The sequence below is a fragment of the Pelodiscus sinensis genome, chromosome 17, assembly GCF_052426305.1.
Source record: "Pelodiscus sinensis isolate ZL-2025 chromosome 17, ASM5242630v1, whole genome shotgun sequence".
NCBI lineage: Eukaryota > Metazoa > Chordata > Testudines > Trionychidae > Pelodiscus > Pelodiscus sinensis.
The window spans coordinates 28114773-28128798 of NC_143068.1; the positions used below are offsets into that span (position 1 = coordinate 28114773).

At 43.4% G+C, this 14026-nt stretch overlaps 1 long non-coding RNA gene across 1 annotated transcript in view; it reads left to right on the forward strand.

Annotated features, from left to right (window-relative positions):
* Positions 1-12741, forward strand: part of LOC142818791 (uncharacterized) — a 36401-nt gene extending 23660 nt beyond the window's left edge. The window contains exon 3 of the long non-coding RNA XR_012896443.2: positions 12369-12741. This is a non-coding gene — a long non-coding RNA (uncharacterized LOC142818791). The remainder of the gene's footprint in view (positions 1-12368) is intronic.
* Positions 12742-14026: the final 1285 nt, after the last annotated feature.

A 14026-nucleotide genomic window follows, 5' to 3' on the forward strand; every position in this document is an offset into this window, starting at 1 on the left:
GTTGTTATCAACCCTAGCTGGAGTGTGTCCTTACCAGGAGCACTTGCACTGACAGAAATGGCGCATTATGGGTCACTGACAGCCACACAAGGATCACAGCCAGAGGTACCCCAACCTCCCATATGTGACCTGGACATAGAGTTTGCAGCAGGAAAAGTACTGGCCTTTCTTATGAATTTCACAGCTGACGTAAGGGTAGACACTGCATCACTCTAACTGTACCAGCACAAGCCATATGCCCCTACTGGAGGTGGAGTTATTATATCAGTGTAGTAGGGCACTTACGGAGATGGGAGAATGGCTATAGTGTAGATAGTGTATAGGGTAGTGTAGCCATAGTTAAAGCAACTTATGTTGACCTATGTCAACCTAACTCTGTAGTTTAGGCCGAGCCTCTGTTAGGAGTAATTATTCTAAGAGGTGCCTGTTCTATAATAGAATCATAGAGCTGGAAGATACCTCAGTAGGTCATCGAGTCCAGCCCCCTGCCCAAGGCAGGACCAATCCCAACTAAATCAACCCAGCCAGGGCTTTGACATCATATCTCATGTCTCCATAAAAGAATGATGCATGCAATTATCTGCCTACATCGAGACTTTGTTACAGTATAATGTTAAAATGGGAAGACATTCCTATTATCTATATGGGTATGTCTACACTACCCCCCTAGTTCGAACTAGGGTGGTTAATGTATGCAACTGAAGTTGCAAATGAAGCCTGGGATTTGAATTTCCCGGGCTTCATTTGCATCTTGCCATGCGCCGCCATTTTTAAAGCCCCGCTAGTTCAGACTCTGTGCCCGCGGCTACACGTGGCACGGAGTAGGTAGTTCAGATTAGGCTTCCTATTCCAAGCTACCGTTACTCCTCAAGGAACAAGGTGTACCGGTAGTTCGGAATAGGAAGCCTAATCCGAACTACCTACTCCGTGCCGCGTGTAGCCGCAGGCACGGAGTCCGAACTAGCGGGGCTTAAAAATGGCGGTCCCCGGCAAGATGCAAATGAAACCCGGGAAATTGAAATCCCGGGCTTCATTTGCAACTTCGGTTGCCTACATTAACCACCCTAGTTCGAACTAGGGTGGTAGTGTAGACATACCCTATGTATGTAAATATTTGACATGCAAATGCCCGACTGGCTGTTCTTAAGCAGAAGGGTGGTAGCCAGTAGGAGCTTGTGTGTCAGGGCATACAACAGTACAAGGTGCCTTCATTACGAATGGACATTCCATCACAGAATAAACATCTACCACTGCTTGTGGGAAGGGGTAAATGTAAGCACACCTTCCCCCTCTCTCCTCCCCACTATCTTTTTTCTAGGAGAATTTCAGACAAATCTTCAAAGAGTAGGATTAGTTGGAATGTTTTCCAGCCAACATGGACTTGTCAAGCAAAATGAAAGTTGGTCCAAGTTTCCCAGTTTGTCAAAAATCACACACACATGTAAAACAAAAAAAGTTTAAAAACCAAAACATTTTGCTTTTTAAAAAAAGTTTTGAAAGTAAAAAATCTCAGTTGTTAGTTTCAAGTTTGTTAAAAAAATTGAGATCTCATAAAAATAGGCATTTTTGGACCAGCTGTACTAAAAAGCAAACATGATAAAACTTAACAGCTGTTAGGAATTTAAATGTTCATGAACATTGTTTTAGTAGCATCCGATGAGTGCTGCTTCCTGAGCAGCACTTGGCTTCCCAGAGCAGATCTATCTTTCCCACACTGTGACATAAGCAGGGCCTAAATTTTACAATACATTTTCAGCGTGTTACTTGTATATTAACAGCACAGCTTTATGTATCTGGGAATCTGGCAGCACAAACCCATGCATAGCTGTAAAAGTATGCCCTCTCTAAATACATAATAAAAAACCCCGAGAAGGTAAGTCCTACATGAGTCAGAAGAAGAACAGTGCAGAAAGAGGAGGCAAAATAGCATTTCGGCCATGTCGCAGGGTGGTCACCCTACTGTAGGCATTAAAAGGGTTAAAACAGCCCTGGGAGAGGGCTGTAGCTAGGTGCCAATCATGTTAGGCCTTGCTGCAGCCAATCAGAACCCAGGAGAGCTTTATAAGAGTTGGCTGGCCAGGCTGAGCACCATTTCACTCCATCTCTGGAGGGAGAAGGACTTAGCTGCCTGCTAGTGTAGGCACTAGGTACAGAACCTCAGGACTATTAGGGCTGCAGGGAGGCAGCCAGGGTAGGGTGAAGGCAGCACCTCTGCACCTTTTGCCAGTGATGATTGGCCATGTCAGACTGCAGTTTGCCCTGGGGAAAGGGGCTAGATAACGACTGGCAGTAGGGTCCCTGAGACAAGGTGGGTATAGGAGGTTAGGTGTTCCCTGAGGGGGAGGACCCCAGAGTGTGGGGGTACTGCCTCAGCGCTGTACCCCAAGGGAAGGACTCTGTGGTCTTGGAGGGACATGAGCCCTGATGGATGGTGGTGGAGAGCTGCTAAATAGATAACAGTGGGTGAGACACCAGTCGGAAAGGGTGAAGCTAATTCCCAAGTGACCAGCAGGAGGCACCGTGGTGGTGAATCGTGCTGTGTTACGAGCCACCATTTGTATGTCAATGACAGCCTGAGAAAGTTCTAACTGAGGCAAAGCTAGCCATAGACTTTTTTAAAAGAAGAACTCAGCCAGACTCTGCTCTAGATCAGAGCTTATTTAGCACTCCGGAGCTGCCACCAGATATGGGTCAGAGTCAATCCACCCAGATTCAAACCTCTCTCAGAATTGACCAGTCAATCCTGGGCTATTGTCAGATGTGGGACAAAGCCAACCTGTGATCGAGGGATGGAACCATTCAACCTGTACTCCACAGCAGGTCTCAGACCACGGTCCACAGATCAGCCATCACCCCAAAGCTAGAATCACAATGTCAGCAATCCAGACCCATAGTATGCCTACGTTGGTACCGATTTGGGTTCTAGATTGCCAGGTCAGTACTAATCTAGCAATCCAGAGCTGAAATTGAACCAAGGTCACAGCTGATGTGGCAGGCCAAAAGAGGGATCAGACTTACTTCAGAACTAGAGTGAGACCAGAGATATTTAGGCTACTGGTACGACTGCTGAAAAGCTTTAAGGCCAGGTCTGTGTTCAAACTCCATGCAGTGTTTTATAAAGTTTGAAAGTCCCTCTTAACAGGACCTTCATTTTCCTTCGAGCCAGCTGAAGGGAAAGTGTTGTTAAACTCCCAGGCTGGCAAGGTACAGTTTACACAGATGGAACAGTTAGCACAGACCACAGAACAAACACCAGCCACCAACCAGTTTCACACTTCTAAAGAAAGAAAGAAAGGAATGGCAGAGGCAGGCCAAAGCAAACAGACCTTGGAAAACTCGAACCCGCTGGCTGGAATTTTCAGCTGTTACTATTCTTTTCACATTCAGGCTTTTTGGAGGTCTCTCAATTCAGCAAAGCAGAAAGAGGGCTTCTGCATTCATACTAAAAGATTTAAGCCTCCATGAGGAGCATTGCAGTCAGTCCCAACAGCCACAAAACATACATTGTTTGGAATTGTATAAGTGTGGTTTCATTGAGAGCCACATGTTTTAAAAATATAGTCTTTTTCCAGCAAATATGTTTCTGAATTCTCCACTACTTGACTCGCTGTGGCACTGGGGTGTGTGTCATTTACCTTTTTAAACCCCAGAGCTAGTCCTATGACCTCAATAAAGCCCTAACAGTCTCTCCCCCCTCCCAGTGCTATCCAGATGAGATGGGCTGCATTCCCTTTGGGACCTACCTATGTGACCCATTATTCAATCAGAATGGTCACTGGTGAGTGCTATAGACTGACACCTCTGCAACACACTGAGCTTCGATTAGCCCTGAAAGCAAAGGACCAGAACAGAAATAAAAGTGTGGCTCTCCAAAATGGTGGTAGAAGCACGGCCTGCAGGACACTTGAATATATATTATTTTATTTTATTAGCAGTCAACTCAATTCATACTACCAGCCTTGCAATCTTTTCCTATCTTCTCACTATGAAAAATTTGCTAAGGAACATGAAACCTTTCTCAGACTCAAAGGCTACGTCTAGACTGGCATGATTTTCCGCAAATATTTGTAACTGAAAAGTTTTTCCATTAAAAGCATTTGCGGAAAAGAGCATCTAGATTGGCATGGACGCTTTTCCGCAAAAGCACTTTTTGCGGAAAAACGTCCATGCCAATCTAGACGCGGTTTTGCGCAAGAAAGCCCCGATCGCCATTTTCGTGATCGGGGCTTTTTTGCGCAAAACAATACTGCGTTGTCTACACTGGCCCTCTTGTGCAAAAGCATTTGTGCAAGAGGGCTTTTGCCCGAACGGGAGCAGCATAGTATTTCCACAAGAACACTGACAATCTTACATAAGATCGTCAGTGTTCTTGCGGAAATTCAAGCGGCTAGTGTAGACAGCTGGCAAGTTTTTCCGCAAAAGCACCTGCTTTTGCAGAAAAACTTGCCAGTCTAGATGCAGCCAAAGGGCATAGAACCCTTTCCCAACTGTCATTAAGGATTTCATAAAGGGACGGCTAAATCAGTTCAGATATGTCCAGTAATCAGTGTGCACTCCAAACATCTCACATTATATCAGCTATGAACTATTTTCCTGACAAAGAACCAGGCTCTACTCCACTGATGTAAATTGGAATACAGAAGAATGACTCACGGCTAGGGCTTGTGTAGCAGGGTCTCTTCATCAGCCATTCGCTACGCGAGCCCTACAGCTATTTGCTTTTTCTCATGGCTTAGTCCTCCAGCCAGGTCATTTTAAAGTCTCACCACTTCCATGGTATAAGCACCCCATAAAAATAGATTCCTAATCTCTTCACAATCCTTCAGCATTTACAGGTTTCCTGAGTGACATCCTCCAGCACAGCGTAGGAAACTCCACATGAAACAAACCCAGTTAAGCAACCTCTGCCCATCCAGACTTCAACTTTTAGCCCTGCTGGATTCTCCCCAGATCTCTGTTCCAGAATGCCCAACAACCAGAACCACCTCTCTAGAGCCTTTTTTGTTCCCCCGTTATCTCCTCTTTTACAGCTTCACTCAGCTCCCTTTCGCAATGAAAGAACCACAACCTTCCTTAACCTTCCCTGCAGGCAAGTAGCTTCCATTTCTCTCCAGTATGAAGAAGATCCATCCGGGTCTGACAATACTCCAGCCTGACACTCTCCAGGTGCAGCTAGTTGGGTTAATTGAGCTCTCACGCCTATGAACCTTTGTTCACTTATATATGGTTGATACCCTATCACATGGAGTAATTTCAGACTCCTCCTAGGTACTTGAGTGCAAATCCACAGTAAGTCTGTGTTGCTCTGAAATCACAGCAGTGTATCTGACAGCAGAAGCTGGCCCTTAATCTTTTAATTAAAAGTCGGCACTACCTGCTATTGGCCTCCATTTTGCTGAGGAGTAGATTTCAGCGTATTGGGGGTTGGTGAAATTATTGTCTCTCTTGAATAACAGGCCAACATTGGAGAGTTGAATTATCCACTGCCTGGCATTTTTGTGCAGTTACTGAATTGCAGATCCTCAACAGAATATCGATTTCTAACATCCATTAATTTCAATGGGAGATAGGAGCCTAAAACTCTTTGAGGATGGGGCCCTTATCCTGTGCAAAGTATAGGGAAAAGACTATCAAATCAAACTCTGCCACTCACAGCAGTGATTGTGTTTTACGTGTACTGTTCAGTGGTATGAATGGCTACACAAGGCAGTGGAGATTCAGGCCTGAAGGTACTAATTCCTGGGGGACATAAATAGCGATGTGGCATGTGAAGTGCAACGTGAATGGATTTGGCATTTGGGGGTATGCAAAATCAGTGTAATTTACATACCATGGAGGGGGGAAAGAAATTTTAAAAAAAGCTTGTAACTAGTCTTCAAGATAATACAGTCCCATCTCCCCGCACCCCTTCCATCCTGCACCCTCCTGTAAATTGTTTTTCTGGCTACACCACTTCCTCTGCCTCCTTGCACATCCTTTGAGCATCAAGGACTTGATTCCTTTGCCCAGCATCTTGCAAACCTCATATACATTAGTGCAAAGTGAGTGTAACGTGAGTGCCAAGAATTTAAAAAAATCAGGAACACATTCTACATATACTTTGCACTAGTGGAAATGACCTCCCAAGATACAGGCCAAAGGAAAATAATGGCCATATTCTCCACTGGTGTCAGCTAGCAGAGGTCCATTGACTTCAGTGGAACTACATCAGTTTACACTGACAGAAATTGCATCCAAGTCAGTGTACATTGTAGTACTTTGCCACTTGTGCTACCATTTACATCACTGCTGACTTTGGCCCAGTGATTTTCATTGGCAACTTCCTCCACTTAAACCAGGTCTGAATTTGACATAAAATAGTTAGAATATGTAAAGATTAAACCTGTGAAGGGGATGCAGAGGGTCTGTAAGTGAAAAATCGCTGACTTTCATTCTTCCCTATAGTTTTCTACTATTATTACCTATGGTGCCTAGTCCCTCCCTTTCAAACAACCTTTGCTGACAGCAGCCCACAATGATACATTACAGGATGCACTAGCGTGCCGAGGAAGCCAGTGCAGTATGACGCATTTACTGTACTACAATGTACTGTATCTCAGTACTAATGACGTTTGGGTTTTGCACTGGCCTCCACAGGGAGCAACGCTGTAACACCTGCTTTTTGTGTATAACCTAGTCTTCACCCCCCTGTTGCAAAGGGGGGGAAAAAACCTTTTCGGAGAGGTTGCTGAAGTGGAATGTCACATTAGGCCATGCTTGTTAATGACAGGCCATTACAAGGTTGCCAAAGTGTTCCAAAAGCTGCCCCTAGAACCACAAGGACTGGGATATTTTATGTACTGTTGAATTAATCACGTTTGAAGGTCTATACAGTACAATCAAATATTTGCGTTCATTAATTGATGTTAATAATTGCCTGTTATTTATTTTGTGCACAATAGCAATCCTAGAATGGGAATCTACACTTCATGGTTCAAGGAACTCTGGGATAGCAATGAGCTGGTGAGAACTAAGGTCCAAATTCTGCCTTTTGTTAACCCTGGGTAAATACTTAATATTGCATTGGTGTAACTGATAGCCAGGGTTACTACTAAGTATCTACATGAAGGCTGGTCATGCATACAACACTCTATTTTTTATTAGTGTTATGAGATTGAAATGTGATCAGGAAGTATGCATTTTGCTGGTTGTACTGATATCTGGGAAATCTTTCCTTCATGGAACATGATAGCTAGCTAGCTAGATATTCATCTATCTCTAATTTCTTCTTATTGCCATTCAGTATTGTAGTTTCAAAAGAAAAGATAGTGGATGCTTTTCCAAGCTCCTGTCCCAGGATACATATATCTGCCCACCCGAGATACATAAATATGGTGGTGCTGTAAGCAGAGAGTGCAGCATCTGATGATGGTCAACATCTGATCATGCATGCCCTTTGGGCTCCACAGAGCTCTTTGGGGTTGCGCCCTGAGAATGAATTTTGAATACCCATGGATAATCCTGGAACTGGTTTCTATTGGTGAAACTCAGATGGTCTTCTAATCTCTGATACACTTCTTGGCAGTGCTGGAAAGGCTACCACCACTCTTTCCAATGTGCTTGTGTAGTATCCTGTGATCTTCCCCCTCTTTTCTTTTATACTTTGATGATCAGTAAAATAGTTATCAATGGTGACAGGGAAGTGTACAGCCTGCATGGGCCCCTGCACCAGGTGGTGGTGGGAAAACCCAACTCCACACTCCAAGAAGGAGCAGAGTCTTGGGCAGAACGGATGGGAACCAGCCCTCCACACTGCCTAAAGCGTGGTTCCTCCTCCTCCCCTGACCCACCGGCAGCCCTAGAGCACACGGCACGACACTCCAGTGGCAATTTAAAGGGCCCAGGACTGCTACTGCAGCAGCAACAACTAGGAGCCCCAGGCCCTTTGAATCACCAGGTCCCTGTGCAATTACCCATATTGTCCCCACTGTCCGCGGCTCTGAATTGTGATTTTAAATTATTGTCATTTGATAACTAAATTAACTCCTCACTGCGATGAAAGGGGAGTTTCATGCCTCTCAGAGCTTCTCTTTCAAACTCAGACAGCCATCATTCCCTCCCTCACACTTGGTTCACATGTTCAAGATTTTTTTTCTCAGTTACAAGAGCTGTAGGCTTACTTGGCTTTTCTTTTGTGTTACAAATGCTCAGATTTGGGGGTTAGCTTGGGAAAGGTGCCAGTTTACTGTCCTGCTGCAGGCTGTCCCAATTCATGATCTATTCCCAGCCAAACAGAGAAGTCTCCAGGAAATTCTACGGAACAGGATGGGAATGTGTGCAAGAAAGCATACACTGACCTTGTGTGTCAGTGGTTATCATGCTCTATGGTGATCCAGAGCAAATGTTGAGTTTAACTACAACTTGGTTAATATTTTTCTTAACAGATGACAATATATGCTTATTGTTTAACTCTTCAGCTATCTCAATAAAGATTTTTGTGATGCATTTTGTATGAAAATAATTATAAAATAGAGTCATAATACACCGGTCAAATCATGTTGCTGAAAATGTAAGTCTAAAACATTTTCTTAGCCCAGAGATTTTTCTTAGCTGCCATTCCCATTTCTTGCCTTTCTTGTTTTTATAACTAGAGCATCGACGTTTTGCTCTGTAGTTACAATCACCTATGAAAATATAAACATTTAGTAATATTACTGAGCTGTATCCAATACTGTGTAGAGCTTTTTTCTCTCTGGGGATGTAATAAATGCTTTAAAATATCCCCATGACTTTGATTCTAGATGTGTGAAGGTAAGAGTATAATTTTACTGTGTGGTTTAAAGCCATTTGCAAATGATCCCTATTTACAGCATACAAAATGCTCACTTCTCAATGCACACACTTCTGTCCCACTGACATAACTTAACTCTAACTGTGGTTGCTTATCTAACAACAGTGTCCTCAGAATCCACAAAAGTTTTGGACTGTGGGTGTAAATGCAGTTTTTTGTACTTGTAACTACCAGAATGCATGTACATATCAAATAGACATAGAATCACAGAGCTGGAAGAGACCCAGGAAGTCATCAAGTCCAGCTCCCTTCCCAAGGCAGGACCAATCCCAACTAAATCATCCCAGCCAGGGCTTTGTCAAGCTGAGACTTAAACAACTCTAGGGATGGAGATTCCATCACCTCCGTAGGGAACCCATTCCAGTGCTTCACCACCCTCCTAGGGAAATAGTTTTTCCTAATATCCAACCTAGTCCTCTCCCATTGTAACTTGAGACCATTGCTCCTTGTTCTGCCATCCGTCACTACTGAGAACAGCCTTTCTCCAGCCTTTTTGGAACCTCCCTTCAGGAAGTTGAAGGCTGCTATCAAATCCCCCCTCACTCTTCGCTTCTGCAGACTTAACAAAACTAAATCTCTCAGTCTCTCCTCATAGGTCATGTGCTCCAGCCCCCTAATCATTTTGGTTGTCCTCCGCTGGACCCTCTCCAATGCATCCACTTACTTTCTATAGTGGGGGGCCCAGAACTGGACACAATACTCCAGAGGTGGCCTCACCAGAGCCGAATAAAGGGGAATAATCACTTCTCTGGATCTTCTGGCAATGCTCCTCTTAATGCACCCTAATATGCCATTAGCCTCCTTGGCTACAAGGGCACACAGTTGACTCATATCCAGCTTCTCATCCACTGTAATCCCCAGGTCCTTTTCTGAAGAACTGCTACTTAGCCAGTCGGTCCCCAATGCTTGGGATTCTTCCGTCCCAAGTGCAGGACTCTGCACTTGTCTTTGTTGAACCTCATCAGATTTCTTTTGGCTCAATTCTCTAATCTGTCCAGGTCACTCTGGACCCTATACCTGCCCTCCAATGTATCTACCTCTTCCACACTGACCACTCCGGTCAGCTACATAAATATACTAATTACCAAGTGCTTAGCAATCTGTAGATTCAGGTATAGATGCAAATTGCACCTGTGCAATGGTAAGCCAGGTCTCAATCAAACATTTAAGTCAATTATTCTACAAATTGTCTTCAGCAAAGGTTGAGGTCAGTCTCAGCTCTTTCCCAACATGCACCAGGAACTAGTGAAGTTGAATTGTTTTCAAACATCACAAATATCTCTGGTGATGGTGGTGTATATCACATCCTGGCTCTAATAGAGTTAACAGGAACTCACATGCTCAATTAGGGCACCTGGAAGGTGGACCAGAGGTTATGGGGAGAAAGGGAATTCTATGATTCTTCTAGATGTAATAAAGAGGCTCCCTAGGCCGGGGAAGGTTTCAGAGCAATAGAGGGAAGAGAAAGCCCAGAGAAAATCTAGCTTTGGGTCCTAAGCGATTAGGAGAAAGATGGAGAACCTAGCAGGGTGTGGTATGCTTCAGTATCAGCCCTGATGTAAGTGCGGGGCCTCTCTCTTCAGGCCTATCCAGTGATACATGCATCCATCCATTTTGTACATGTGCTCATGTGCAGGTCAGACAAGCAGTCCCCCCACAAGGAACAAGGAAGTCCCATGAAAGTATAGAACAGAAGCTTGTATATCGGGTCACTTAACTAAGGGTATGTCTACACTTGCTCCCTAGTCCGAACTGTAGCATACCAAAGTTGCTAATGAAGCACGGGATTTAAATATCCCACGCTTTATTAGCATAGTCGCGTCTGGTCGCCATTGCATTGCATTCCACGAGGAGTAACAGTTAATCCGAGGGAAGGAGTTTCTTTCGGAATACCACGTCTACACGCGGCGAGTTAATTCGGAGTAGTGGATTTTTAAAATGGTGACTGGATGCGATTATGCTAATCAAGCATGGGATATTTAAATCCCGTGCTTCATTAGCAACTTTGGTATGCTACATTTGCATCCCTAGTAGACATACCCTCAGTGTCTAAGTGGGAAATGAGCTCTTCTGAAAATCTGTGCCTAATAGAAGATCGATGTAATTCAATATTGTGCTGCAGCAGTCCTGTAACATTCTTTAAAGCAGTCTCAACTATTAAATACAGTGCCTTAAACAAAAAAATGTAGCATATCAGATATTACAGGCTGAGCAGAGTTAGACATGGTCAGTGTTTAGATAGAAGGCATCTAAGGAAACTCAAGATTCTGTAGGCCGGGGTGTGCACAAAGGAGACGATGCGGCAGGGAACACAGAACTCTACTGGCTACATAGAATTTGCCCTTCCCAAAATAGTGGAATTAAAAGTCCTGTGGTAAATGTGGTGGGGTGTTATTCAATAGAAAGTGCTCTTCCCAATGAGAGTACAAAATCTGGTATTAAACCGGGGCCTGACCACTGTGAATGAGGCATAAAACCAAGGACCTGGGTCTTTCTGCCATGAGTTCTTTAATTACTACTTTCAATAAGAAGTAGACATTTGCTCCAAAATCCTAGCTAGATTCCATTGTGGCTAGTTCAGCAATTTACCAGGCTAGAAGGATCCACAGCGGTACCTAGTCCAATCTGTAGAACACAGGACATGAAACGTCCCTGAATGATTTCCTGTTTGAAGTAGAACTAATTATTTTAGAAAAAAACAGTCTTCATTGTGTGTGCCGTATTGCCTTTCTAAAATCTCTGTTGTTTCAAACTGAACATGGTATTTTGCTGCCCTTCTTGTCCTAAAGCACTGTGTAACACTGTATATGTTAGCTGCCATGTTTCAGCCCAGAGGTGGCTGCACTTCAGTGATGGGTGAAGCATTTCCTCTATATGGACTGGAAAATTCTTTGGGATAGTCTTGGTTGAAAAATATTATTATTGCATTTAATTTTTGAAACTCCTTTGGAAAAGTTAAGCACTTAAAGAAATCCTTGCACTTACTACATTCAGCATTTTCCCTTGTAAGAAATGTCTGGTGAGTTTGTGCTTTTAATTATTATCATTCTCTCTTGAAATTATAGGCAAAGCACTCAATGATATTTGAAACATAAATTACTGGCCTGAAGCCTCATGCTACTGTTTCTCCATATCCCTGCCAGGGCTGCAAATCAATTTTCTGCATTTCTTTCAGATTTTCTGAGCAAAATTGTGGAAAATAGCTGTTGGCACATGGCATTTTTCCACAATGGTTAGTTATTAAGCTGTGCGGTAATGTGCTGCCATCGTGAAGCCAATCCGGTTAAAAATGCCAGCCACAAAAGGATCAGAACACTTGCTCAATCTGGATTTCATAATGTTTCCACAGGGAGAGCAAAACAATCTGCTTGGGTTTTGCCTGTGGCCCTGTCTCATAGTAAAAAAGATAAAAATAAAATAAAAATAAAAATAAAAATAATTTTATTGCCGCTTAATTTTCTTCTCCTCTTGGTTCTCTATGTTCCTCTCTTCCCACCCATGTGATTTTTCTCTTTCCTTCTTCCTCTCCTCTCCTTAGGTTCCTGCTATGGCTTCCCTTGACTGCAGAAGATTTTAGGAGGATTTTGTTTTCATCTATTTAGACGTTCTTTAGTATTTTTAATGGGGGACCTCAAACTTCACTTCTAGGGGCTGTAGGAAGTAGTATTGAGCAATAAATCAACTCCCCAGCATGGCTGTAGGTGGTGCTATCTGATATTGGTGGTGGTGCCATTCTCTGGAGGAACGTGGTTCAAAAGAAGTTCCCGGCCACTGGTGATTATAAACCTTTAGCATGCTGCTCAGTCTCGAGGAGCTTTACACCTTCAAGCCTCCCCAGTTTTCCAGGTGTTTATGGCAACGGGTAAGATACTCTGCTGAGGAACAGAGGTTGTTAACCCGGTGGAACAGGAATGGATATAGGACTCTTAAAGGGAGCTACTGTTGTCCATTCTGACCTTTTGTAGAAGGAGCCGGGGGCAGCTGGACCTTCGCAGTGTGTCCTGTCAGAGCCATGGAATCAGGAAGTAGCTCCAGGCTGATCAAGAAGCTCTTAATAACAGATGACAGAGGCGTTCTGTCTGTGCGAAAAATGGAGCACATTAGGCACTGGTGGAGGAAGTTCTAGGCAGGGCTTGAATTCCCTTGCTGGGAGGAAATGGGAACCAGGACCAGGAGCAACAAATAGATGAGACATGAGTTTCCTTTACTTAGAACCCTTCAAATGAAACTAATCCATTTGTGGAGTTCGAAGAGTTAAAAAAGCCATGGGACTATTGCAAGAGTATCCTGGTGGACAAATGTTGTAGCTTGTCAGATAAAGAGAGAGAGCTGATTTGAACGTGATTCAGTTAAAGCTTGACTGGAGAAACAATGTCATAGCTCAGATTCTTACCCACTGAAAAAAATGGTTCTTCCAAAACCTCTGGAGAAAGTCAACCTCTGGGTTTTTGATTATACATTCCACTGCAAGAGAGTGATGTAATGTCAGACATTATATAACAAGGGAACTGATCTTGAATTGGAGTCAGTGGAAGCAATCTACTTTAATCCCCGTTTGGGCACTTCAGATTTATCCAACCATAATTTTAGGAGCAAATATTTTTGAGGTTGTAACAGCTTATAAGTGACATAGGTTGTTGGCTGGTTTAGTCTGAATCATATGTTGCCACGGAAGACTGAACTGCTGCTTGTGGTTGTAAAAGTCATTTTAAAAGGGAAAACCAAGTTAACCCCCAGGTCCTTCAGCTAGAGTAAAGTAATAAATTGCTATCTTTGTTAATGGAGAGGATGCCAAATAAGCTAATGAGTCAGAACAGGCATAGAGATAGTCCAGCATCTCTTAATGAATCAAACAGGACCTGATTTGTAATTGAAGTTGTTGATAATCCCTGGGTTCATATCACAGTGATTCTAGGTCAAAGAGCAAAATATATCCCCTTGCAAACTGATAACTCTGAACAGAGGCCCTTGGTTAAGCATATGCAATCTGAAAAGGTGAAGTTTTCACATGTCCATTCCAGTAGCATGAAATGCAGTGCAGATGTCTATTTTTCAGTTAACAGGTTTAAGGATCACTAGGAATGTTGTGGTACTTGATCAAAGCAATTCTTCCTAGGAGAATCCAAGTTCAGAGACACTATTAAAAAAAAAAAGCTTCTCAAGATCTCGTTGCAGCTTGAGGGACATTGTTTGTTT